Genomic DNA, 26,523 nt, shown 5'->3' with positions numbered 1-26,523 from the left:
CCGACTCCTATGCACGCGTCTCGTGCGTGTATATTAAAATGTTTTTGTGTTAATGAAGTTATTGTATATAAAAAAAATCTATAACTAAAATTTTAGAGATTACTTAATATGTATTCAAATATGATAATTCACCGAAAAATTCGATTAAAATAAAACTAGCAAACGAACTAAGTTAAAATAAATTAGAGGGAGTCTAAGACATACAGTTTCTTGTACCTAACGCGCACGAATGATGGTCTCAGGCATGTCCAGGGTTCGTGCCTGTCTTTGCTTGGCTAGATGTCATTCCAGACCTTGCACAGAGTCTGAACCTTCATTGTCAAGAATTTTCTTGGCCGTTCATTTCTCAGACAATCTCTAATGTGGTATCGCATTGTTTGACTTTCTTTTCTATTTTCAAGCTTTCTCCAAATTTCAGTTAAACCTATAAAGACAATACAAATAAGACAGATTTAAGTACAAGGCTCGGAATCAAAACGTCACATAAATACGAATACGACGAAATAAATTACTGAAATCTCTTTAGAATTCGTGCTTACCAATAACCTTAATTATCCTGAAATTTATTATAATTTATAATATATATATATATATATATATATATATTGTTTTGAGAGTGATATGGCCATTTAAACTTAAATAAGATTGAGATAGTTTCGTTTTTTAGTAACGTAATAGAATTTTTTATTACAATATTAAACATTATATAAATAGAATTATATAAAATAACACATGGTTATGGAATATAATATCTTGAGTCAATGCCAAGATATATAGAGAATTTAATGCATCTTGAACAACTAGTTGAAATAAGCAGTTCACATAAAAATCATCAAAAAAAAAAAAAGAGTTAAACCATTTCCTACATAATTAATCTAATGAAAGGAGCCCATCTTGTTTAAAATCGCTTAAATGGTACGTATAAGTAACAAGTCGCTTTGCGAGGGTAACGTGTTTCTTGAAGTTTGTTTGTTCTTCATCACCTCATATATATATATGTATATATATGTATATATATCTGTGTGTGTGTTGACGCGCGCACATATTGAGTTTTCGTTTTTAAGACGGATAACTCGCCGTCATTACTCTTCGATTGTATATTGAGTAAACCTGAACAGTCAATGTTGATAATTATTTTTTCGGTTCAACTTCTAGGAAAGAAGCATCGAAAAGATATGTCAAGTAGTCTACAAAATTGTATCATTAATTTAACTTATATATGACCAGAGCGATACACGAGATGTTATTAAATATAATTAATGATTAAAATAGTAACTAAGTTTGTTTGAATAATTACTTGAAGTAAAAATCAAATAAATTAAATATAAATCATATAATTACAAAATGAATTAATTTTCAAATTTTGGAAATTTTGAAAATTTAATGAAATATCATAAGTGATGCGAAAATTTACATGTATTTAATTTTTAGAAAGAATATTTTCCTTAAAACATATTTATCCCTTCCAAATGTGCTTCAAAGATCAGGACAGACAACTGTTGTATCCAGGATACAACGACATCAGCGAAATAAAAATGTACCTTCACCTAATCATCAAAACTTAACTGTTGTCAAATGAAAAGCTAACAATATGAAATGAAAAAGAATGCTTGAGTGTGTTTGTAAAAAAATATATTTTTTATTTATGGATTGAGGAAATGAACACATTATTTATAAGATCTAAAATGTATATCAAAAGTCATGTAAGATTAATTAATCTTACAATTAACTCAAGAATATCGAAAGTTTTCAATTAACTCAAGAACGTGAAAACTCCAAAGACACTTCCACAAACATTAACCACAACTAACTCAAAAATGTGGAGAGCCAAAAGATACTCTCACGTTCATTAGCCGTAATTTTGATTCAAATTTTAACTTTAATTTAAATGTCCGACATATATATATATTTATTTATTCATGGGGATGGATATTAACAACTAAGATTAATATTTGATACTAATATTTTTTAAAAAAATTATCATTCCAATCTTAAATTTAATCTCTTTAAGGATAATATACACGGGAATACGAACATCGTTTGGTTACGTTTCTTTTCAACGATTTTTTCGGATAATATTTGTTTATATTTCAGAAGTCTCGTAAAATTTGAACTTCACAAGTCACCACATGTTATTGAAAAGTAGCACATCCCCTTGTCGCCTCTGATCTTTACAGGCCCATAAAATTCTTAAAATCAGACAGGACTAAGCCCAATTAACAGGTCATGAAAAGGCCCAGCATTCAATCACATGCACTCTGGCTCAGAAAACAAAAAATTCATTTTTTATATATAAAAAAATACGTACAGAATTAGAAGAACTTACATGTTAAAATATATAAGATATATAAAACAAAGAGTTTATAAGTTTTGGAAGAGTGTTTGATTAAAAAACATGAAAATTAAAGGAATCACTTTTAATATAACTTTAATTTTCATGTTCATGAATCATGATTGTACTTTACACATACATGACACAACTCAATATGAATAGAATGTGTATAAGGCAAAAATTTGTGTGAGACGGTCTTATTTGGGTCATACATGAAAAAATATTACTTTTTATGCTAAAAGTATTACTTTTTATTGTGAATATCGGTACTCGTCTCACTGATAAAGATTCGTAAGACCGTCTCATAAGAGACCTACTCTTTGTATAATTTGTCTAAATTTTTTTTTGGGGGGTATAATTCTCTATTTAATCCCTCTCCGTATTTTCTCGATTCAGTCTCTTATTTAACATTAATTCCAATATAGTATGTATGTATAATATAATATAATTTAATTTATAATAAATATTCGTTTAATTAGGGTTTTAAATAATTGTTTTGGATATAAATATTTTTTTCTTTTAGAAATGATTGACATAAAATACGGAGCAAATTATACTTAAATTTTTCGGGGGTGTGGTAAACTAAGGGGCTCTTGGATTTAGTGAATTGTTTTGAATGTTTTTTTTTTCTTTTAGAGATGATTAACATAAAAGACGAAGCATTTTTTACTTCGTATGAAACCAAACTCCACACACATTTTTTCATTTGAAAAAAAATATTTATATTAAAAAATATTACTTTTTATTATAAATATAGACAGTATTATACATATATTCTATTTGAGTTACTCATAAAAAAATATTAATTTTTATGACAAAATATTACTTTTTATTGTAAATATGGAAAGTGTTAATCTGTCTCCCGAATAAAGATCCGTGAGACCGTCTCACAAGAAACCTACTCCCGAAAAGATTATATTTAAAGTTATTTATCCCTATACTTGTGTATAAATTACTGATACCCATTTTCGAATTTTTTTAAATAATTTAATAAATACGATATATAATGAAACTTATAATTAATTTTCACGAGCTCTTGAATTGTGATTACTGCTTGCCATTAGCTTATATCAAATTATTGTGTTTGTCCCACATTGTATTGTTATACAATTTGAGGGACTACAAGGGGTATAAAACAACGGGCGCACTGCCTTCAAACCTCATACCTTTCTCGGCCTTTTGGCTAAGATCAAGTGTAGTATCTGTTCTTATCAGTTTAATATCTGATACGTGGGCCAATGGCTCACACGATATTAAATTTATTTTTTTAGGGGGAAGGCCCATCAAGGTAGCTTGCTGCCTGGGTCTTCGAGTGTCGCCCAAGCGTTGCACTATTGCATGGGCCTGGCACACCCCACCAATCCAAGTAAAAATTACGGTCCAATATCATTTAAGATGATGGACAAGGCTTTCTCTAATGCGTGATATCTAAAGAGTGAAGATTTGCGAATATTTTGTTCATAATAATATAATAACAATAGCGTCTCTAAAATTTTAAAAAAAATTAGATTACTTATTTCGATTTTCAATAAATTGGCTTTTTCAATGTTCATTAATTTATAATATAATGTAAAAAAAATTATTTTTTAAAATTTGTTAGAAGAACTAGCCTGTCTTAAGAATAAATATATGTGATACCGTTTTTTGAATAAATATATGTGATACCGTTTTTTGAATAAATATATGTGAAACCTTATTAAAAAAAATAGCCCTGTCTTATGAATAAATTATGTGAAACTCATTTAAAAAAAAATACTAAATACATTTGTCGAGTAAAATAATTATGAAAATGAAATAATCGTATCCTAAAGACTAAAAACATCTTAATCACTTCACGTTCAATTATACAATAGGAAAAAAAAAATTTTAAAAAAAACGTCAATTCTTAAAGGTTGAAATGCCTGATTATATTGTGTTTTCCATAAATAACCTATTAAATATATTTTCAAATAAAAATTTGAATCACAGGAAAAATAAAAAAGGATTTATAATTAAATCCATTCGGATGATTATTTTGGCCCCACACACATATATATCTATGCTATTCTATATTATTTTATTGAATTTGAGACATTTAAAGTAACTAACTTTGGTATCATTGTCTGTTTTAATAACTATATATATTAATAAAATATTAAAATTTTAATACAAGTTATATGTAGTTCAGCGGATATAGTCATTGTTTCTTGGGGTTTAGGTTATAATTTTAATTCTTATTGAGGTCATTTTTTTATTCTTTTATTTTTCAATTTATTTTTTAATTTATATATCAAAATTACAGTATAGTCACTCATAATTTTTATAATTATATTTTGATCCTCATTTAAATTTAAATCAAATGAATTATAAAAAATATTATAAAAGAACGCGACGCGTACGTCGGTATACTAGTATATATAATGAGGTTAGTCCCTCCTTCTTCTGAATAAAAAATATTGGGGCCCCCTTCTCACGTATGCGTCTTTATTTTCATTTTATTAATTTTTAATTTCAAATATCGAATCTTTCTAACTACAAAAATATCTATGACAAAACGCAATTCGTCGAAGGGATAAAAATGAAGGGAAGTTTTTTCTTTTTTTCATTCAATCCAAACCACTCAAAAATGAAAGTTAGATAAAGAAGTGTCAGTAAGAACTAGCACTAGACTTCTTCCCCCTCCTTTCTACTTTTGTGCTTCCACCCGGGCTTTTCATTCTGTTTTATAGAGACCCGAGGTTGAATCAAAATGAATGTATATGTATAAAGGTGAGGTACTTTCCCCGGCATACGAAAAGAAAATCCAGGATGACGGCTTTCAAAAGAACGAGTAAGGGACGGGGAGAGGGATGCTCTCGAAACCAAACGAGACTAGAAAGAACACGAGAATTAGATCATTCATATGTGTGTGTTTTTTTGTTTACTTATATATATAAAATTAAATGCACGAGAGTATTATTTACACTCGTTGTCTTATTTAATACACTATGATGGATAATAATAACTCATTTAAAATATCTGACTATATTATATTAAAATTGATTGGTAGGAATTGTCCATTGAGATTATTAACGTTTTTGTTCGAGACTCAGACAACACACACCGCCCTTCTTGGGGATCACAGGAGCGACACTTGAGTACTCGAATCCAACATCCCAGCATCCTCTCGTCATTCAATTGGTTCAACAAATATTATTTGTTATATCACACCCCATTTTTTTATTTTTGTACTGAAAATTGACAATGCTACTCTTTAATTAAATGTTTTTTAAAGTAAATTTACTGATAATTTTAATGGACAATTCCTAAAACAATTATCTTGAAAGATAATTACACAAAAAATATATTTAAATTTGTTAACATCATAAAATGTACAAAAATAAATATACAAAACAAATATTAAAAAATAATTATTACTCTTATTTTCATCTTAATTTATATTTTATTTTCAAATTTCCAATACAAATGATGTTCTTTCTTATTTTTACATTTTTTTATTCTCTATCTTTTATATTTTTTACTATAACTTAAAAAATTAACTTAAAATTACTAAAAAAAATAGTTTAAACAAAAATTATTTATAAAATATATAGTTAATATATTTGTGTTTTAGCATTTTTCAAAATATAAGTACGGGCCTCTTGGAGCATGTGGGGAGAAAATAGTCTTTGCACTAATAGGACTGCAATCTATCTTTTATGTTCTTGAGGAACTGTTTAAAGATACTTTTTTGTGAGAGCAGCTTCAAGGACTTTTAATTTATTACTATAACTTAAAAAATTAACTTAAAACTACTAACAAAATTTAGTTTAAACAAAAAATTATTTATAAAATTTATAATTAATATATTTTTGTATTAGCGTTTTTCAAAATAAGAAAAAAGTAAAATAAGCACAAATTAATATTTAGTATTATCTACACAACACAATAAAATTCAAATATGTCGGGTGAAGTGTGTATAAGTGAGAGTAGTGTGACCTATTGCGAAGTTCTCGTCTATCAAGTTATTGACATTACGATGCTTGATCTTGTTAGATAGGTGGGTCGTAAAAGAGTGAAACCAGATCTTAACGGCTAATATTGTCTGTGCTGTTGACAATACCGATGATAGAGAAAGAGTAAGAGTGATCTCTAAAAAATATGAGATAACACCAACAGATAGACACGTACCTACACGAACTCATGAGCCTAACAGCCCGACTCATTAGCACCCAAGTAAGTTGATACCTCATGGATGAGCCCACTATCCTTGGTCCATCCCTAGCCCAAATGGAATACAAGCCCATCAAGGGCCCATGTATTCTCCTATAAATACCAGGTTTGAGCCTTCAGTTAAGGCATTCACTATATTATTCTCAGCAGCACCCTTAGCTGCTCCCGCCATATATCCTCAGTCTCTGATTTGAGCGTCGGAGGGGCTACGCCAGGACACCCTCATGGCCCCCTTCTAACGATCTTATTTGTGATTTCAGGCTCAGGGTAATTTCAAAACCTGCGTCTGGACTAGTGACACTTACTGTAAGCGGACCCTAAAATTTTCCGTGAGTATCATAGGTGGAATCTGTATTGCCACAAGTATAAGAAAATAATATTGTGCATTGACTAACAGCTATAGCTTTTTGCTTAGTGGTAAGTGTTTGATATTAACAATTAGTATCAGAACGATTTCATGAGTTCAAGTATCCCAATAAGCATATGTATATATTTCTTTGGGAAAAATGTTGGGTTAAACGTGCATAAATGATATTAGTACTGAGATGTGTGACATCATGTGAAGTTCTTGTATATTAAGATGCTAATGTTGCGACGCTTGATCTGGTTGGTCAGGTGAGCCATAAAATAGTGACGTCAGATCTTTACAGATAATATTGTCTCTGCTGGTGACATAATCGACGGTTGGAAAACTGTAAGACTGATCTCTAAAGGATATTAGACAACACCAGCAAATAGACATGGGCCTTCTCGGACTCATGATCATAATAGCTCGACCATTAGCACTCAATTAGGTGCATTATGTGCAATCAAAACTATAAAAAAATAAAGTTGTTCGTTAATTAACAACTATAGTTTTTGACTTAATGATTAAACGCTTGATCTAACAAAATAATACCTTTATACTATAAAAAATATGTTTTTACTCCGTTGATGATATAATACAAAATAAAAATATGAAACAACATAATATTCTTAATTCTAGTTTTACGTTTGAAGATATTTTGTATTTTATATCAAATTTAAATAAATCAATTTTTTTTATTCTTTGTATGTCCACGCTAAAACTTGGTATCAATATAAATATTCTTTAAGATCAATATATAAACTCTTTTCATAATTTTATATTCTATTTATATATGATGAAATATTGTGAAATTTTTTTAATATTAAAACTTTAATTTTTGACATACAAAATAATTGTATTTGAGGTTTTTAAGTTAAATCAAGATTTTATTATATATATAAAAAACATTATAAAAGCAATCATGATTCATGCCTAATAAATACGTAATCACATGGGCTGTTGTTGGGCCTTATTATATCTTCGAACCCCATAAATCGTAATTATTGGGCCTTAGTCTTTCGAACCAGAGATCCAAACATCGTTGTACTTGTACAATCCTCTAAAATTTTAATTTGCCAAATTCACCATTATCCTCGTCCAAGTATTCCTTTCATAAATGATACGAAAATAGCATTATTCATATTATTTAATGAAAAATAGCATTATTATTATTAGATACAATTATAAATATGACAATTGAAATGAAAATATGTCATTAATAACTAAAAAAAATGCTTTATTGCTCGTTTTACTATGTCCTCCTATTCATCTTTTGTTTGGATGAATTTATGAATTTCCTTCCTGATTGCTTAAGCTGTAATTGACGATTATTTACAATAATATTATGAGTTTTTATAGTATGAATAATCTTTTATCATCATATTTCTCTAATCAAGTTTATAAAACATGTTAACTCTATCTAAATTATAACACTCATATACAATAATGGTTTATTAATTAATTTTGTCTAAAAAATCTAGAAATTATAACATGTTAACTCTATCTAAATTATAACACTCATATACAATAATGGTTTATTAATTAATTTTGTCTAAAAAATCTAGAAATTATAACATGTTAACTCTATCTAAATTATAACACTCATATACAATAATGGTTTATTAATTAATTTTGTCTAAAAAATCTAGAAATTATTTAAAATTTAAAAAATGTATAGATTAAGTGTTTCATAATAACTTTTGACCAAGAATTGATTTGCTTATTTAAAATAAGATAAAAACAAAGATTCATATGATTTTGCTTAATTTAAGATTATAAATTTTTTTCTTCAATATATAATATATTAAATAAAATAAGAGTAATTTTTTTTATTAAATAGAACATATATCAGAGTTATTTAATATAAGGGACACATGTTCGATAATATAGTAAGTATAGATTTAGATAAATATTTATTCTATTATAGCTAAAAGAAATATTCGTTTTACCATAACTCTTTTTATTATTATTAAATTATTATTATTATTATTATATAAAGAAGATAAATATAAACCAAAAACGCCTTTCTTCTTCTGGAATAAACAGAATCACTTCCCAAAATTTACATTTGAACTAATTAATCACGTATGCATACATATATATGTATGTATGTAAATATACGTGCAATTCATGTATACATACACACACACGACGAACATCGATTGATTCACAGATGAAGAAAACTGTCTTCAGCTCCTTCATTCAAAGATTCATTATTTGAAAGAGGCTCAAAGGATCTCTTAACTGTGATATTTCCAATACTTTCCCATTTTTTGCTGAATTATGCCTTTCGTATGATTCAGGTATGTGGATTTAGAATTGCTTGTTTTTTTTTTTTGGTTTATTTTCAGGATTTTTTTTATCGTTGATACGTGAATTTGGAGGTGATCTGCGTAGAGATATGGTTTAGAGCTGATTGTATTACGCTAATTGCTGTTTAGGCGTGTTTAGTGGATCTGTGTCTCTATTTTTAATGTGCATGAGTTTGGTGGTTTGATGATTTCGATTTTTGCAGGTCGTTGGATGGTTATTAGTTTTTCCAATTTGGGTGAATAAAAGTAGATTTGTTTTGAAGATTGAGGGAAACAATCAAAATAAAAGTACTAATTTTTTAAAATAGAGGTTTGAGATGAAGAGGTCTAGAGAGGACGTGTTCATGAATTCTCAACATAAGCGGCCTGTTATCTCTTCTCGAGTTCCACCGTAAGCTTATTATTATTTTGTTTGGTTTTAGTTTCACTATTTTGTAAAGTTAGTTAATTGATTGTTGGTTTTGTCGTTTTTGTTTTTAAAATTAATGAGACCGATATTCCATCATCAAACCTACAGTTTTGAATGTGGTTAAAAACTATGGTAATCACGAGTTGCATGTATTATGTTAGTCTTTGCATCATCAAGTGTCTCAAAGTTGAGAACTTTTTTACTCATGCTCTCTATTTATGGTTGTTTCAGTTTTTTTTGTTGGACATAGTTATAGATAAAAGAATCAGGCCGGTTTGAAGTATTCATACCTTTATTTGTATATTCACGCAGTTGTTGCGACACCACATGTTATAGTATTTTAAATTTTCAGAAATAAGTTCAATTCTGATACCTACACTTATAATTTTATTTCTTTTAATGTGATGCAAGTACTGATTTGTAGTCACGAGTCTTTGATGATGTGATACCTGTAAATGGGTCGATGATAGTTTAAGCGAGTATCCTTTGTTCTTATTGATTTGAAACTTATGCTTTGTGATGATGAAGATCCGGTCAAGCCCAGATGGTAACCCCAAGCATCACGCAGAGGCTGACAACAAATGATGCATTGACATATCTGAAGGCTGTGAAGGACATTTTTCAAGACAATAGGGATAAATATGAGGATTTTCTTGACATAATGAAAGATTTCAAGGCTCAAAGGTGTAAAATTCTGCTTTCCTCCTTGTTTATTACAGTTATCCCATTGTTCAGATTCTGTAAGTGTAGTGTATTTATAGTCTGTTTACATGGTGTCTTTGCAGAGTTGGTACATCGGGTGTTATCTTGAGAGTGAAGGAATTATTTAAAGGGCACCGACACCTAATTTTGGGTTTCAATGCTTTTCTCCCTGTGGGATATGAAATCACTCTCCCAGTGGAGGATGAACCACTCCCAAAGAAGAAGCCAGTAGAGTTTGATGAAGCAATCAACTTTGTAAACAGAATCAAGGTCAACTGCGAAAAGCATTGTACCACTACAGTTATCTACTCTGTACTTTTTAACTAGAATTCAGTGTAAACCTCTTCTGAATGAATTGCAGACTAGATTTCAAGGGGACGATCATGTGTACAAAGCTTTCCTTGATATTTTGAATATGTACAGAAAAGATAATAAGTCAATAACAGAGGTTTATCAAGAGGTATTCCGCTATAAGTCATATTTCTAACTTTTTAATTACATTCTTAAATAGTGAGAATAATGATATTTGGGATTTCAATTTTTTTGTAGGTTTCAGTTCTTTTTTGGGGCCATGCTGACCTACTTGTAGAGTTCACACATTTTCTACCAGATACTTCAGGTGATGCATCTGTCCATTTTGCTCAGTCTGATAGAGATTACATACTACCACGGGATGATAGAGGCTCTCCCATGACCATGGCAAGGTCAAGTCTAGTTGACAAGGTAGTTAGTTTCTTTGTGATTGTGTGGGCATTCGTTTTTTTATGGTGTTCTGCTACATTTCTACTCACTTGACAAAAGCCCGCTCTTTCACACGCTGTTGATGACCAGAATGTCGATCACACTGATTCAGATCAGTGGAATTGGATTGAAAAAGTGGAAAAAAAAGAAGACGGAGACCAAAATGAGTGGGAACACGAGTACAATTTTAATCATAAACGAAAATCTGCTCGCAAAGATGATTCTGTGACAGACCAGGTTTACCAAGGTAGTTTAAATTCTGCAAGCTTTGTTCCCTGGCAATTTTATGTCCAGGGAAATAAATTTAATTAATGTCTTCAATTGGTTTGCTTGTTGTTATAGAATCAATTTATCAGAACAGTCAATCTTAACTAAGATTATGTTTGTATAACTTATTATTTTATATCTGTTGAATCTTAATCAGTTTTGTTCAAACTCCAGTCGATATGCTTGTAGGAATTTGCTCATAATGAATAATATTAAAGCTCGTTAACTGAACTTTTTAATTCTCTTTCTGTTGCAGAAAATTTTTTGTCTTGAGGGGATTAGGATATGAGCACCTTCTGAAAATCGAAGTAGGGACATTCATATCACTAAATTATGTCAATTTATTCTCAGGGATGCAGGAGTTGGTTTCATCTTTCTGTGAGAAAGTGAAGGAAAGATTACAGGATCCAAATAATTACGAGAAATTTTCAGACTGCAGTTCGTTCCTACAAAAGGAAATTCATCACGTCATCTCAATTTCGTATTCTGGTGATCTTCTCTTGAATTCTCTTTGCTATTTTTCTTCACACATGACTTGCACATGTCTTGTTATTAATATGGTTCTGTACAAGGGTATATATTATACATTATTACCTTTTTAACCCTTTTCCGTTGTGGACTGTTTATTCTGTTTCCTTGTGGTTAATATCTACTGCTTCCAATTCATTTTCACAATTCTGTCTTTTGAGACCCCATGAGAATAAGTGCCAATTCATTTTCACAATTCTTTCTTTTGAGACCCCATGAGAACAAGTACCCTCTGAAATTACAAAATCTTTATGTCCGTCCTACATGTTCCCTGTTTTTGCACGTTGAGAGATGTAGAGCCAAGTCATTCAATAATTTCCCGATCCATTCAGTAGAGAAATGAGTTAGTAGCTTGTTCCGTGGTCTGAGATTAATTTAAATATCTACGTGTTGATTTTTGATTATGTGCTTACTTCATGAATGAATGAATCTATGTTCTCCTACACCAATCCCCTTGTCAAGTCTACACTAATGGCTATCACAGTTTCTCAGACTGCAATAAAGGTCCATGTTGTCAATACCACAAATAGGCTTACCAACATTTCTTTTGTGATTTAAATTCAAGAAGCGGTTAAAAAGGAATTTTTAGTTATTGAATTTTTAATTTTTTAATATTTTAATTTCTATGATGTCCTTGGTAAGGTCACTAATCTAGATAGAATCTTTTGGCTTCAGGTGGCTAGTTTACTAGGGACTCATACAGACCTTATGGAAGAGTGCGAAGATTTCGTAATTTATGTTGAGAAGACTGGTAAATGTCACATTTGGTTTATCTTTAGTACTCTCTCAGAATGTGCCCCATATATTTCTGTGCCTGGGGATACTTTCTAAAGTGTGTCTCCGTAAAGCTTTTTCAGTATATATACAGTATTTTCATACTGAAAAAGCTTTACTATATATATATATATATATATATATATATATTCTGAGGAACATACTTGTAAAGTTCTTCATTCATCCTGATAGTTGCTTACTATGTTAATTATTTGTGTGGTAACAAATTTTCTGAATGATATTGCTAAACCATACAAGAAATGTCTGTATAGAAGTCTGTTACACCTATAGCGCCTCAAGAATGATAAATGTCATGTATTACAGTATTATTATAACCAATTTAGCTCATTTCAGGAAGCTTGTGGAACAATAAAACTATTGTTAGATCTTTAAAGGTGGAAGATCGAGATGCATATGATCACGACGGAGAAGGCATGGATAAAAATAAAGATCGTGATATCAGAGAAAGTGATAGATATGATAGGAGTATTGCCTTTAACCCTAAAGATGTTTCAGGACACAGGATGTCTTTACATGCAAGCAAAGACAAGTTGATGGCTAAATCTATTCATGAACTTGATCTCACCGATTGTGAGAGCTGCACCCCAAGTTATCGGCTTCTTCCGCAAAATGTAGGTTTATTTATTTATATGTCCATAATGAATCTTCTAAATTTTCTACTCATATAACATTGCCATTTCCATAAGACAGTATCCGATTTCATTAGCAAGTCATAGAACAGAGATTGGTGCTAAAGTGCTGAATGATCGATGGGTGTCTGTCACATCAGGAAGTGAGGATTACTCATTCAAACACATGCGGAAAAACCAATATGAGGAAAGCTTGTTCCGTTGCGAGGATGATAGGTGTGGACTTTCTCATGAGTTCAATTGTCACAACTTCACCCCTTAATGAATTTACTTCCATTTTCCTTCCACAGACCTTTATGTTTTCTTTTCTATTTTGTCATCACTTGCTATTCCATAAGTTTCTAGCATAGGCTTATTTATTCTTGCATAACATCTTAAACTGATACTATAAATTTAGCATCTGAATTGTCGTTCGCTTTTCAGTAACAATTGGTGGCTGTTCGGAGCTTCTTTTACTTCTTTTTCATTTTTCTAATTGGAGATGAATATTGGTCCCTGATGGATTTTCTTTCATTTTAATTGCCAATTGGCTATCTGCCAGGTTTGAACTTGACATGTTGTTGGAATCTGTGAACGCAACAACAAAGCATGTTGAAGAACTCTTAGACAGTATTAACGTTAATACAAGTATGACAGACAGTTCATTTCGCGTGGAAGATCATTTGACAGGTTCAGCCAATGAGTGTCTGATGAAATATGAATCCTCAAATTATTATGCCTTGCACCGATTTAAAGTTCATTTCCTTTTTTCCTCGTTTCAGCTCTTAATCTACGGTGCATTGAGCGTTTATATGGGGATCATGGGCTTGATGTGATGGATGTATTAAGGAAGAATGCTTTGCTTTCCTTGCCAGTTATATTAACCCGGTTGAAACAAAAACAAGAAGAATGGGCAAGGTGTCGCTCCGAATTTAATAAAGTGTGGGCTGAAATTTATGCGAAGAACTACCACAAGTCACTAGACCATCGAAGCTTCTATTTTAAGCAGCAGGATACGAAGAACTTAAGTGCTAAAGGTAAAACAGGTTAATTTTTTTGACTTGGTTCCTTATCTCATTTGACAAGGCTATGTTTTTGTTCATTATTTGTTTTACTATATGATAATTTCAAAATTACAGTCAAGTATTAGAAAAGTATGAAAATGGTTCTCTGTGTTGATCAGTACATAAAATAGAAATTTGAGGGAGATTTTGTTTTCAGTCATGGATGATGATGCTTTAATTATTGCAAGCATCTTACATAATTTTATGATATACATGCTTTTTTCAGTGATTGCCATTTTATTGTCTTGAGATTTCGTGCTTTGGAAATTTTATGTATCAATTGAAGATTTGCTGGATTTCGGTGGAATACTGTGTATTCTTGACTGTGTTATTATGGCATCTTTTGTTTATTTGATTCGTAGTTTGTGCTTTATGTTTTTACAAGTGATGGTGTTCTCCACTTGCCATAAACTTGATACAGTCTACTTCTTACCTGCGTGTCCATTCTGCTGGCTGGAGTTTTAGAGTTAATTACTGGTGAAGATATTGTTTATTTTTAGTTTTTTTGGTCAGGTGGGTCTTTGGATGATGCCCATGTTTTTTATGATATTCCTCTTTTGTCCTTCAGTTTTCAGTTTAATTTTCTCACCGTTGCTTTCAGCCATGCACCCCACTCGTTTGTCACCATTTTTGCTCTCCTTTCCTGGTTTTACCAGATCCCTGTTTCATTATACATGGCCAATCCAGTTTCCCTCCACATTGATGCCTCTGAGTCAGGTATCTGATTCTGGCTACCTAGAGTTTCTCCTATTTTCTTCCATTATTTGTCTTCTCATGTGTGTTTGGATCTGAGTTCCTTTTATGCATAATACAATTTTTTTAATGTAAAAATTGTCGTTTGTTGTCCAAAGATCTATTTTTGTAATTTAATAAAGATCCAAACACATATTTGGCTTTTTTCCAGAATTGACGTTTGTTCAGTTCTGTAAATGGATCTGAAGCAACTTGATTTCTCGCGTTGTTACTTTCTTGTGATTCTTGTTAACATTAAAAAATCTGTACATTCATCGAAATTAAAGATTAAAAATTGTTTGTATGGTGTAGTCAGGCATCTGATTCTGGGTACCTATGGTTTCTCCTTTATTGTTCCATTATTTGTCTTCTCAGTTTGTGTTTGGATCCGAGTTCCTTTTATGCTTAACATAAATTTTTTCGTGTAAAAATTTTCCTTCGTTGACTGAAGATCTATTTTTGAAATTTAATAAACATCCAGTCACTTATTTGGCCATTTTTCCAGAATTGAGGTTTGTTCGGTTACCTGTTACCTGTATATGGATCTGAAGCATCTCGATTTCTCCCATTGTTACTTTCCTGTGATTCTTGTTAACATTAAAAAATCTGTACATTCATCAAAATTAAAGGTTAAAAATTGTTCATGTGGCTTCCGTGATTGCATTCAAGGAAATTCTTGATCTGAAAAATCTTATGAGTCTGCCAGTTCAAAACTCTGATTACGAAGTGTACAAATAAATTATGCCTGCTCAATTTCGATATTTGATTTTTTACCTTTTCACTGAAAATGACAAATGACCAAAAAAATTGTGAGAATGAGATTGCAACAAGTCTGACTCTGATATTTGTTTGTGAAGAATTTGATAAACTGAATTCTTGAATTTTATTAATGTCAAACAGAGTATAAATACTCAAGGAGCAAAGATCAGGAAATATCCTCAAACTAGTAAATAAAACATAATCAAATCCTTAAACTAAGAAACAGAATAAAATCAGAAATAAAACTAAATCTAGGATCCTAATCTTAATAAAAAAAGAAACTAATATTACGTATATCTCTTCTAACTTTTATAATTCGACACTCCCCCTCAAGCTGGGACGTAAATGTCATACATTCCCAACTTGTTACATATTTCATCAAAGTTAGGACCAATCAAAGCTTTGGTCAAGATATCCGCAAGTTGCTCACTAGTTGGAGTATACCGCAGTAATACTTCGGTACTCTTAATCTTTTCGGCAATAAAGTGACGATCGATTTCGACATGCTTAGTACGGTCATGATGAACAGGGTCTTTAGCAATGCTAATCGCAGCTTGATTATCGCACTTGAGGATCACAGACTCATGGTACGGCATCTTCAATTCGGCCATTATTCTTCTAATCCATATCCCTTCACACGTGGCTAAGGACAACGCCCGAAACTCAGCTTAGAACTGCTTCTTGACACAACGGGTTGCTTCTTGCTCCTCCAAGTCACCAAATTTCCCCATATGAAAGAATAGTAACCCGTAGTAGATCTTCGGTCAATACGACTTCCTGCCCAATCAGCATCTGAAAACATAATGATGCTACGATCATTATGTTTCTGAAATAAATTCCCCTTTCTGGGAGACTTCTTCAGATACCGAAGTATGCGGTAGACTGCATCCATGTGGCATTGCTTCGGATTATGCATGAACTGACTTACGTAGCTAACTGCGAAGCCAATGTCCGGTCGTGTGTGCGACATGTAGATCAATCATCCCACCAACCGTTGATACCGTTGTTTCTCGACGGGATCTCCTTCGGGTACACCTTCGGCCTCTCGAGTCGATACCATTGGTGTGCTTGCAGGTTTACAACCGAGCATCCCAGTATCATTAAGTAGATCGAGTACATGTTTCCGCTGAGAAACGGATATGCCCTTCTTTGAACGGGTAATTTCCATACCTAGAAAGTAGCGGAGAGGTCCCAAATCATTAACCTCAAATGTCCGAGCCAACGTAGCCTTGATACTACTGATTTCCTCTTCATCATCTCCTGTTAATATAATGTCATCCACATACACAATAAGAATGGCAATTTTATTATCTTGAGAATGTTTAACAAAGAGCGTATGATCTGTTTGGCACTGGACAAACCTCTAGTTTTTAACCACCGTTGAAAACTTTCCAAACCACACTCTCGGCGATTGTTTAAGACCGTAGATGGACTTATGCAGTCTGCACACTTGATTCCTTGGTTCATTCGGAACCACTAAACTGGTGGGAACTTTCATATACACTTCTTCCTCTAGGTCCCCATTAAGAAATGCATTCTTAATGTCCAATTGCTGCAATTTCCAGTCGAGATTCGCTGCTAAGGAGAGGAGGATCCGGACAGTATTGAGTTTCGCAACCGGCGCAAATGTCTCTTCATAATCGATCCCATAAGACTGAGTAAACCCACGAGCCACTAATCGAGCTTTCAATCTCTCAACACTCCCATCAGCGTTAAACTTCACCGTAAAAATCCATTTACAACTCACCGCTCTTTTACCCGGTGGCAATTCGGTAATCGACCACGTACCATTCTTTTCTAGAGACGTGAGTTCGGATTTCACTGCTTCAGCCCAACCCGGATGCAGAAGTGCTTCCTGTATGGTATTCGGAATGTAGATATTATCCAGCTTCGTGACATATGCTCGGTAGGACTGGGAGAAACGTCCGTAGGAGACCCACCTATCAATCGGATGGTTAGTGCATGTACGAGTACCTTTCCGTAGAGCTATAGGCAAGTCTTCCAGATTCTGATTCTGAGGGGCTGGAGTCGGAGTGCTTAGTGTAGTTGTCTCCGGAATTGGGATCGGTGTATTGGTATCTTCAGCGGCAAGTGTAGGATGTGCTGGAGCTTCACACTCCCCCTGACCTCGTCGCCACTGACCTCGCGTATAGACTTGGAGGTTTGGCGAGGTGGGTGGACTAACATGGGTTTCGGTAGCTAGTGGGTTCGGGTTCGGTGGGACAATAGGTGTAGTTGACTTGGGTGGTTCGGGATCAAGAAGGATTTTACAAAACGGGACTTCGATTGTAGGTTGTTTCTCCTCCTGAAGGACAGTTTTGGGATAATAAGGAGTATCCTCAAAAAAGTAAACATCCATAGTTGTGAATGTTTTTCGAGAGACGGGGCAGTAACATTTGTATCCTTTTTTGTTAGAGGAGTGCCCGATGAATACACACTTGGTAGCCCGAGGATCAAGCTTACTACGGGAATGAGGGTAGATGTGAACGAAAGTCGTGCAACCAAATATTTTTGGTGGGAGATGAGATGATAATGTATTAATATGTGGGAAACTGGACGATAGGGTTTGAAAAGGGGTGACATACCGCAAGACCCGAGACGGGAGCCGATTGATAAGATAGGCAGCGGTCAAAACAGCTTCTCCCCACAGGTATTTCGGCACATTCGTGGAGAATAGGAGGGAACGTGCGACCTCTAAAAGGTGACGGTTTTTTCTTTCGGCAATCCCGTTTTGTTGCGGTGTGTCGACGCAAGAGCTGATTTGGACAATGCCCTGCTTGGTGAAATAGGATCCTAAGGTGGTGTTGAAGTAGTCACGGGCATTATCAGACTTGAGAACCCGAATACGGGTATTGAATTGTGTTTGGATCATAGTGTTAAAGGCTGGAAATATATGGGTGAGATCAGATTTGTCCTTCATAAGAAAGACCCATGTAAGGCGGGTATGATCATCGATGAAGGTGACGAACCACCGGGCTCCATTTATATTGGGTATCCGAGATGCGCCCCAAATGTCACTGTGGATGAGTGAAAATGGTTGAGAAGGTTTGTATGGGATAGGATTACATGAGACCCGAGTGTGTTTTGCAAGTTGACAGATATCACAATGAAAAAACCTCGACTTTTTATTAACGAATAAATTCGGATACAATTTTTCAAGATAAAAGAAACTTGGATGACCTAACTGAAAGTGTAAGCGCATAACATCACTTCCAGACTCTATATGAAAACCAAAACTAGAATTTGAACAGGAATGAGAGCGAGACTCGAGGCTGGATAGACTTGTATTGAGGAGATAGAGGCCTGAGCACATCCTAGCACTGCCAATCGTCTTCATCGATCCCAATTCCTGGAAAAAACACACATTATTGGAAAAATCAGCCGAGCACTGTTCATCGGTTGTCAATTTACTAATGGACAATAAATTGCAATCCAAAGAAGGAACATGCAGCACAGATTTAAGAGTAAGATCGGAGGAAATCTGTACAGATCCGAAACCAGCAATCCGGGTCTTAGTGTCATCCGCAATCCGAACATGGTGAGAGTCGGTATTGGGTTGGTATGTTGTAAAGAGATTCCGGTTGCCGGTTATAGTACTGGGTGACACTGAGTTCTCCCTGCCGGAGGTCGTGAAGGGCTGATTCAATAGCCGATAGTTCCGAGGTGTTATCGGAACTTGAATACGTCTCACGGACTGCCTCCCAAACATCTTTAGCAGTCTCGTAGAGAAGGAAATTCTCACCTACTTCCAAACTCATGGAATTGATGAGCCATGACATGATTAAGTGATTCTCCGTCTTCCACTTCTTATAGCCGGCATCAGTCTTTGCTGGGTCTTCAATTTCTCCGATGAGGTACTCTTCTTTGCCGCGTCCACAGATGAACATTCTTACGGATTGGGACCATTGCAAGTAGTTCGGACTTGTAAGGCGGTGAGGAGTGATAAGGAGAGAGTTATTGGAAGGGTTGGGATTCGACTCAAGGATATCGGATTTTTCCTCCGAAAAGGTTCCTGTGGCGAGACCGTGTTTTACCATGGTCGCTCTGATACCATGAAGAATTTGATAAACTGAATTCTTGAATTTTATTAATGTTAAATAGAGTATAAATACAAGGAGCAAAGATCAGGAAATATCCTCAAACTAGGAAATAAAACAGAATCAAATCCTTAAACTAGGAAACATAATAAAATCAGAAATAAAACTAAATTTAGGATCCTAATCTTAATAAAAAATGAAACTAAATATTACGTATATCTCTTCTAATTTTTAATAATTCGACAGTTTGTTTTGTTTTTTGTTTTTGTTTTTGTTTTTTATTTTTTTAATTTTATTTTAATAATGTAGGATAAGGCTTTTTTTAATTCTTCCAATCTTCTCACTAGTTTTCCCTTATAAAACATTTTGCATCCATCATTGATATTGCGGCGGATGGAAATAAAAACTCCACAGATAATTTTTCAATTCTTGAAGATTGATCTACTGGTATTTAATATTATCATAAATTCATACTAACAAGGGATGCCTAATTGAGTTTCTCCTCTCTCTCTCTCTCTCTTGCATGTGGAGTGTATTATCTCTTCCCATAAAGTGTTGGTCTGAGCTTGTACATTACACAAGTATTGAAATTTATTTTCCTCCAGGCTGATTTTTGGCTGCTGCCATGCAAACTAAGTAATAAACTGTATCTAGTCAAAGAAGTTGGATTTCTACAATTGATAATAAAGTCTACTTGGAAAACATCAACTGATTTCTCCCTCTCCCTCTCCTTCTCCCTCCCCCTCCCTCCCTTTGTCTACTTCTATCTTAAAAATTAATACCCTGATTTTGAATGACCACATATTTTCATTATGATTTTCTCTACATTCAGCATTGTTAGCTGAGATCAAAGAAATCAGTGAAAAGTACCAGAATGAAGGTGATATGCTTCTCTCAATTGGTGCTGGATATAGGCAACCTAAACAACCTCATATGGAATTTGAGTATTCCGATCCTGAAATCCATGAAGATCTTTATCAGCTCATGAAATATTCATGTGGAGAATTTTTTACGTCGGAACCGCATGACAAAATCATGACAATTTGGACAACCTTCCTTGAGCGAATGCTTGGTGTTCCTGCCCGTCCACACAGTACTGACTCTGAAGATGTCAAGCATAGCAATTATGTAGCCAAAAATGTGGCCAATATTGGTGTAGAAGTGAATGCTAGTCCTCTTGGTAAGGCAGCTTCAGGAAACTGCAAATCAGTGGACCTGTTGAAAAATGGTGACAAAAACTATTCCGACTGAACAACCTAGCTCCAGCAAAGAGCAGATGGGAAATGGCGGCGATGGGGTTAATATTGACGGTTCTCCTGATGCAGATTATTCATATCATAAGAGTGATGTCTGTATGGCATCCAAAAATGCAGCAATGCAGACTGATCACAGTATAATGTCTGCCGCCTCAGGGTCAAGCAAACAAGCTGGTGTCGTTGAGCAAGGCGCTTCTGCCGAAAGTGGCATTAATGAGGAAAACACTTCAAATAGGCAGAATGGTTCATATTTATTCTTTAATCTAGATTTTTACTTTTGAGATGTATTGTGAAACTTAAGGAAACTTTTAATTATTGTGCTCTTTGCTATTGCATCAGGACCTGATGTTGCCAATTCTGATTATCCAATAGTGGCAATGCTTAGTGAAGAATCACAGGTAAATAAGATTTTGCGTGAATTGAATTTTAGTACTTTATTAGCAATCCTTCTATAAGTTTGGCTTGGGCGTGATTATTTTGGTATTTGATATCTACCACCTTTGCTTTGTCTGGTTGCAAGGAAATCTGATGATGAAAGTACTTAGATTTTAGAGAAGATTCCGTGAAGGGAAAGAAAGATGTAGGAAAGTTTTCATGTTCTTCACATCTGTTTCAGAATATTTCCTTTTGAATAATCCGGGGCTTGATGAAAATTGGAAGTTGTGAATATAATACTTGATAGATTCAAATATATTTAATTCTTTGCATAAAAATGTTGGGGGATGTTTTATGAGTGTTTTGGGAAAATAATATATATTTCTGCTCCTCAACAGAAGAACAGGAAACTCAAAATATCATACTTGCATTCATGCATGTTCAGGTAAAATGAAGGTGAGAAAGAGAACATACAAAATCATACTTGTAAACATGTAGTTAAGTAAAATGACGTGGCCACTTGTTATAAATTGCTGTCGATTGGTTATGCAATTATCTGAGATATGTTAAAATTTGAACTAGAAATTTACCGGAATGTCAATGTCTAATTTTATTCTTCAATATATTTTGAGGTGTGATGAGTTTTGCTGGAACACTGGCCCCTATAATTAGGGGGACTGGCAGCGGCTGTTATCCTCCTATCTAAACCTGAAATAACTATAATATCGGCTCTCTAATATCGGCTCTCCTCACACTTTTTGTGACCTCCTTCCCCTCCATCCAGAAGCAGGTTTTGGATCAAATTTAAAGCCACTCTTTTATGTACTACCACAGAAAAAAGGCAATGGGTCCATGTTTAATTACCTTCAACTTACTCATCCCTCTAACTTCCTGCCATATCATTTGTTACCCATCGGAGTATATAGAAGCTATTTCTTTTGACTAATTTGGAAATGTTTATTCTTTTTCATTCTAAGACATGGATGAGTAAGAAGACATTTACAGTAGGTGAGAATAATTTTTTTTATTAAGAAGCAAATCACTTGACAGTTTCTAATTTTTCTCACCATGCTGTGTCTGATGGTACATCGACTGCTGGGTGGAGAATGTTGAATATTTGTTAGAACAGAAAATGGAAATGATTTTCCTTGGAGCTCTTGCAAGCAAACTAATGCCTGATTATCATTTATTTTAATATTTTCTCAATGACAGTGATCTTTTCATTCAATCAAGGAAATAACCAGAGTTACAAATTTTTGTTGCTTCTCTTCTTTACCTTACAAAAATTACTAGCAAAATGATCAACTTGTAAGGTGAACAGAATTTATTTTATCACCTTAACTGGTAATTGAATGTTATTGAACCATTATATTACATGAAACATAACTTCTCCTCTAGTTTATAGTTGACAAATTAGATTTCCATTAGCTCAGAAGCTATTTGAACTTGCTTTCTGGCTTTTGTAATATGCACACCAATCTTTCTTAACAATTGCGGAATGGATTCTGCTTTTGAGCCAATTTTGCACTGTGTTTCCACTGTATTTTTAGTTTTGTTATCTCATTCCATTTTTCTCTGTTGCCTGATGATGCTGCAGGATGATGGTAGTACAAGACCTGCTTCATCTTCAATTAAGATGGTGTATGAAGATGTCAAAGCTCACAACTGTAAAGAAGAAACCAAAGGTAGTGCTAAAAGTGAACGAGAAGAGGGTGAATTATCTCCTACTAGAGATCTTGATCAGAATAATTTAGCACGAAATATTGGTACCGAAGCAGCACAAACTCCTTTTATAAGTGCTGGAAGCACAAAAAGAACTGAAGAAGAAAAATGTAAGGAGGATGCTGAAGAAACTGAGGCTAATGCTGACGATGGAGATGAAATGAGTATCAAGGGCTCATCAGACGGTGAGAATCTCTCTGAAAATGTTGATGCTTCAGAAAGTGAGTCAGCTGATGGAGTAGAGTGTTCGCCTGAAGAGCCTGATGAAGATGGAGAACATAATGAGAATGAGAGCAAGATTGAAAGTGATGGAGATGTAGGTGGCGCAGTGAATGCCCATGACACTGAAGGACTGACTGTATTTACTGATCGTTTTTCACAGAATGCAAAACCTCTGACAATGAAAATCCCCGCGGGTTTACTGGGCAAAGCCAAGAATTCAGAATTTTTTTACGGAAATGATTCCTTCTATTTGTTGTTCAGGCTTCACCAGGTAAGGTGTATCTAACTATAGGATGGGTTTATGCTTTTTAACGGGTTCTTTGGGGTGTTCTAAGTAATTATTACACCCTCAATTGTACTGAATACGCTAATTTACAGATGTTGTATGAAAGAATGCATAGTGCGAAACTGCACTCTTTATCTCCTGAAAATAAATGGAGGATTGCAAGTGATGCAAATCCAACTAATTCGTATACTAGGTAGTATATCTAGACTTTTTCATAGTTTTCTTTTCACGGGAGGAAGCTCATTAAACATTGTTAATAAATCATAAACTTGAAATCATTGCGATTTGGAGCAGATTTAAGGATTCTCTACATAGTTTACTGAATGGCTCATCTGATAATACAAAGTTTGAGGATGACTGCCGAGCTATTATTGGGACTCAATCATACATCCTTTTTACCGTAGACAAGCTGATACATAAACTTGTCAAGCAGGTGATTGGAACATATTCTTCTTTGTCCCCCAGTTTGTTTTGTAATTATTTATGTAGTTAGTAACCTATGTACCTTGGTATTTGCAGCTACAGATGATTGCAACAGAGGAAATGGAAAACAAACTCCTCCATCTATGTGCATACGAGAGGTCAAGAGATCCTGAAAAGGTTTCTGATGCAATTTATCATGAGAACGCATGTTTTCTTATTCCTGAAGAAAACCTGTATCGAATAGAATGTGTAAGTTCATGTCAGTTTTTCATTTTGTTTTTCAATTGAAATGTCGGTAACCTGATAAAACTATTATTTTCAATTTACAAATTAGTTAAGTTAAATTTACAGTCTGATAAATGAATATGCACTTCCATTGCAGTTGGCTTCTCCAAGGCGTCTAACCATACAGCTCATAAAAAATGAGAATGATAAACTTGAAGTGAATGCTGTCTCCATGGATCCCAGTTTCGTCACATATCTGAATGATGTCCTCTTATCAGTTCCTCCTGAAAGAAAGGAAAAACCAGGGGTATTCTTGAAGAGGTATGATGTGGCTGAAAATTGTTAAATTACGTGTTTCCATATGCATTTATTAATCCTGGCATATAATTTTCAGAAATAAAAGAAAATGCACAATTGGAGATGAGATCTGTGACGTGCAGAAATCCATGGAAGAACTTGTAATCTATAATGGCCTGGAAAGTAAGGTGGTTTGCAGTACATTGAAGGTAATAGTTGTTTCAAAGCTTTAAATGTGCTTTTATTACTCTGTGAAATTTATTTCTGCAAATTGAATACCCTTTCTTTTGCTAATTTTTGTTTGTCCTGGCATGATATAGGCAGCTTATGTTTTAGACACAGAAGACTTCCTCTATCGGACAGGCAAAAGGAGGAAGATTTCAAATCAGAATGGCTCGTGCACTGATGCTGTCAATGGAGCTTCCAATGGGTATTCTCACAGAGTCAAACGATTTCGCAAGTTGATGTTTAGTTGATAGTTTACATTTTTCAGGGAAACGTGAAAGTATGTCTTTCAATTGTTTATTTGAATTTCACTCGTTCATTGTTCAGTTCCAATGCTCCGGTGCACGGAAGTTGCACATATTAACTGTGAATGGACTTTTTGATACGCAGGTGCAGCCGTTCATTAAAGGAGTAGTGCCCAGAAGTAGACTAAAATAAACTCTCTTTTATAGTTCCTTCCTGGATTAATAATAATGGTAGTGAAAGGAAGTAATTTTAGCATCAGAGGTGCAGACTGAGTAAATTTCGATCGAAAATATAGAAATTTGTTCACTTTCATTAACTGTTATTAATACATTCTTGACATCTTACGAGTCTAATTTGAATAAAATTGATTTTAGAATGTTCTCTCTAATTCCATGTAATTTTAAATAATCCATTCAATTAATCGTCTCGTTTTACAATTTTGTTCACAAGTTGTCAGTTTTGATCGTTGGTCCTTAATTTTTTTCGTTTATAATGATAATTTTTTTTTATTTGCTGTGGATGCAATGCATCAATATAAGGTTGTATTACAAATTTCGAGGGATATATTAAAATTTTATTTTAATTTTAATTTAAAAACTTATCTTCAATAGATCTACTGTGTGATTAGTTTTTAAAAGTAGTCATCTCCAAAACATTCAATTAATCCGACGACGGTGTTATAAACAATAAGATATAGTTTGGTACCTGAGATAAGAGATTGATTGATAAATAATCTTCTTTATTTCATGTTTGGTACCTTTTTAAAAAGTTCATGATACCCTTGATAAATATTTTTTTAGAAGGATAAAATGTCCCTTCTATTAGGTGTGATAATTTTAATTTAATGATAAAATACACTACAAATGACTTAATTGTCCTCAATTTATAAATGATTTTTATAAATCTATGCCTAGTACGTAGAAATTAAAATCAAATAAATATTTTTATTTATTTTTATATATTATATAATATGATAATTATATAAATGAATTCGAGGTAATTATATAAATAACTTTTATAAATATCAATAAAATTATTAATATCACTCGATTAACCTTAAAAATTGATATTTGACTTGACTCACAAAATCAAGGGATCAATTATCATATTATATAATATATAAAATTAGGTAAAAATAAATAAATCATGCAAGAACTATCGACGCATGAACAGATAAAAAATATGAATTCAAGCAACAACTTTGAAATTATAAAATTTATTATGATAATGTTAATTTTGTCATTACAATTTAATATATAAATTTAATCACTCTTATTAAAATCATACCAAACATTAAATATAATATCCTACATCTTATTTATCCTTAACTTATCCTTATATTATATATCACATGTTTATCCTATCATGTGTACCAAACTATATCTAAGAGTTCAATAGAAGTGTGATTTGACCACACTTAATG

At 33.2% G+C, this 26,523-nt stretch overlaps 1 non-coding gene and 1 pseudogene across 1 annotated transcript; both read left to right on the top strand.

Moving 5' to 3' along the window:
* The first annotated feature begins 3,494 nt into the window (after window positions 1–3,494).
* Window positions 3,495–3,690, top strand: LOC142543978 (U2 spliceosomal RNA). The gene has a single exon (XR_012819948.1). It is a non-coding gene; the product is annotated as a U2 spliceosomal RNA (small nuclear RNA).
* Window positions 3,691–8,907: 5,217 nt separating this feature from the next.
* On the top strand, window positions 8,908–25,410 carry LOC142543469 (paired amphipathic helix protein Sin3-like 4; annotated as a pseudogene).
* The last annotated feature ends 1,113 nt before the right edge of the window (window positions 25,411–26,523 follow it).

Source organism: Primulina tabacum, chromosome 4 (genome assembly GCF_025594145.1).
Source record: "Primulina tabacum isolate GXHZ01 chromosome 4, ASM2559414v2, whole genome shotgun sequence".
NCBI lineage: Eukaryota > Viridiplantae > Streptophyta > Magnoliopsida > Lamiales > Gesneriaceae > Primulina > Primulina tabacum.
Note: the sequence above shows the minus strand (reverse complement) of the source record. Positions and strands in the feature narration are given on the sequence as shown.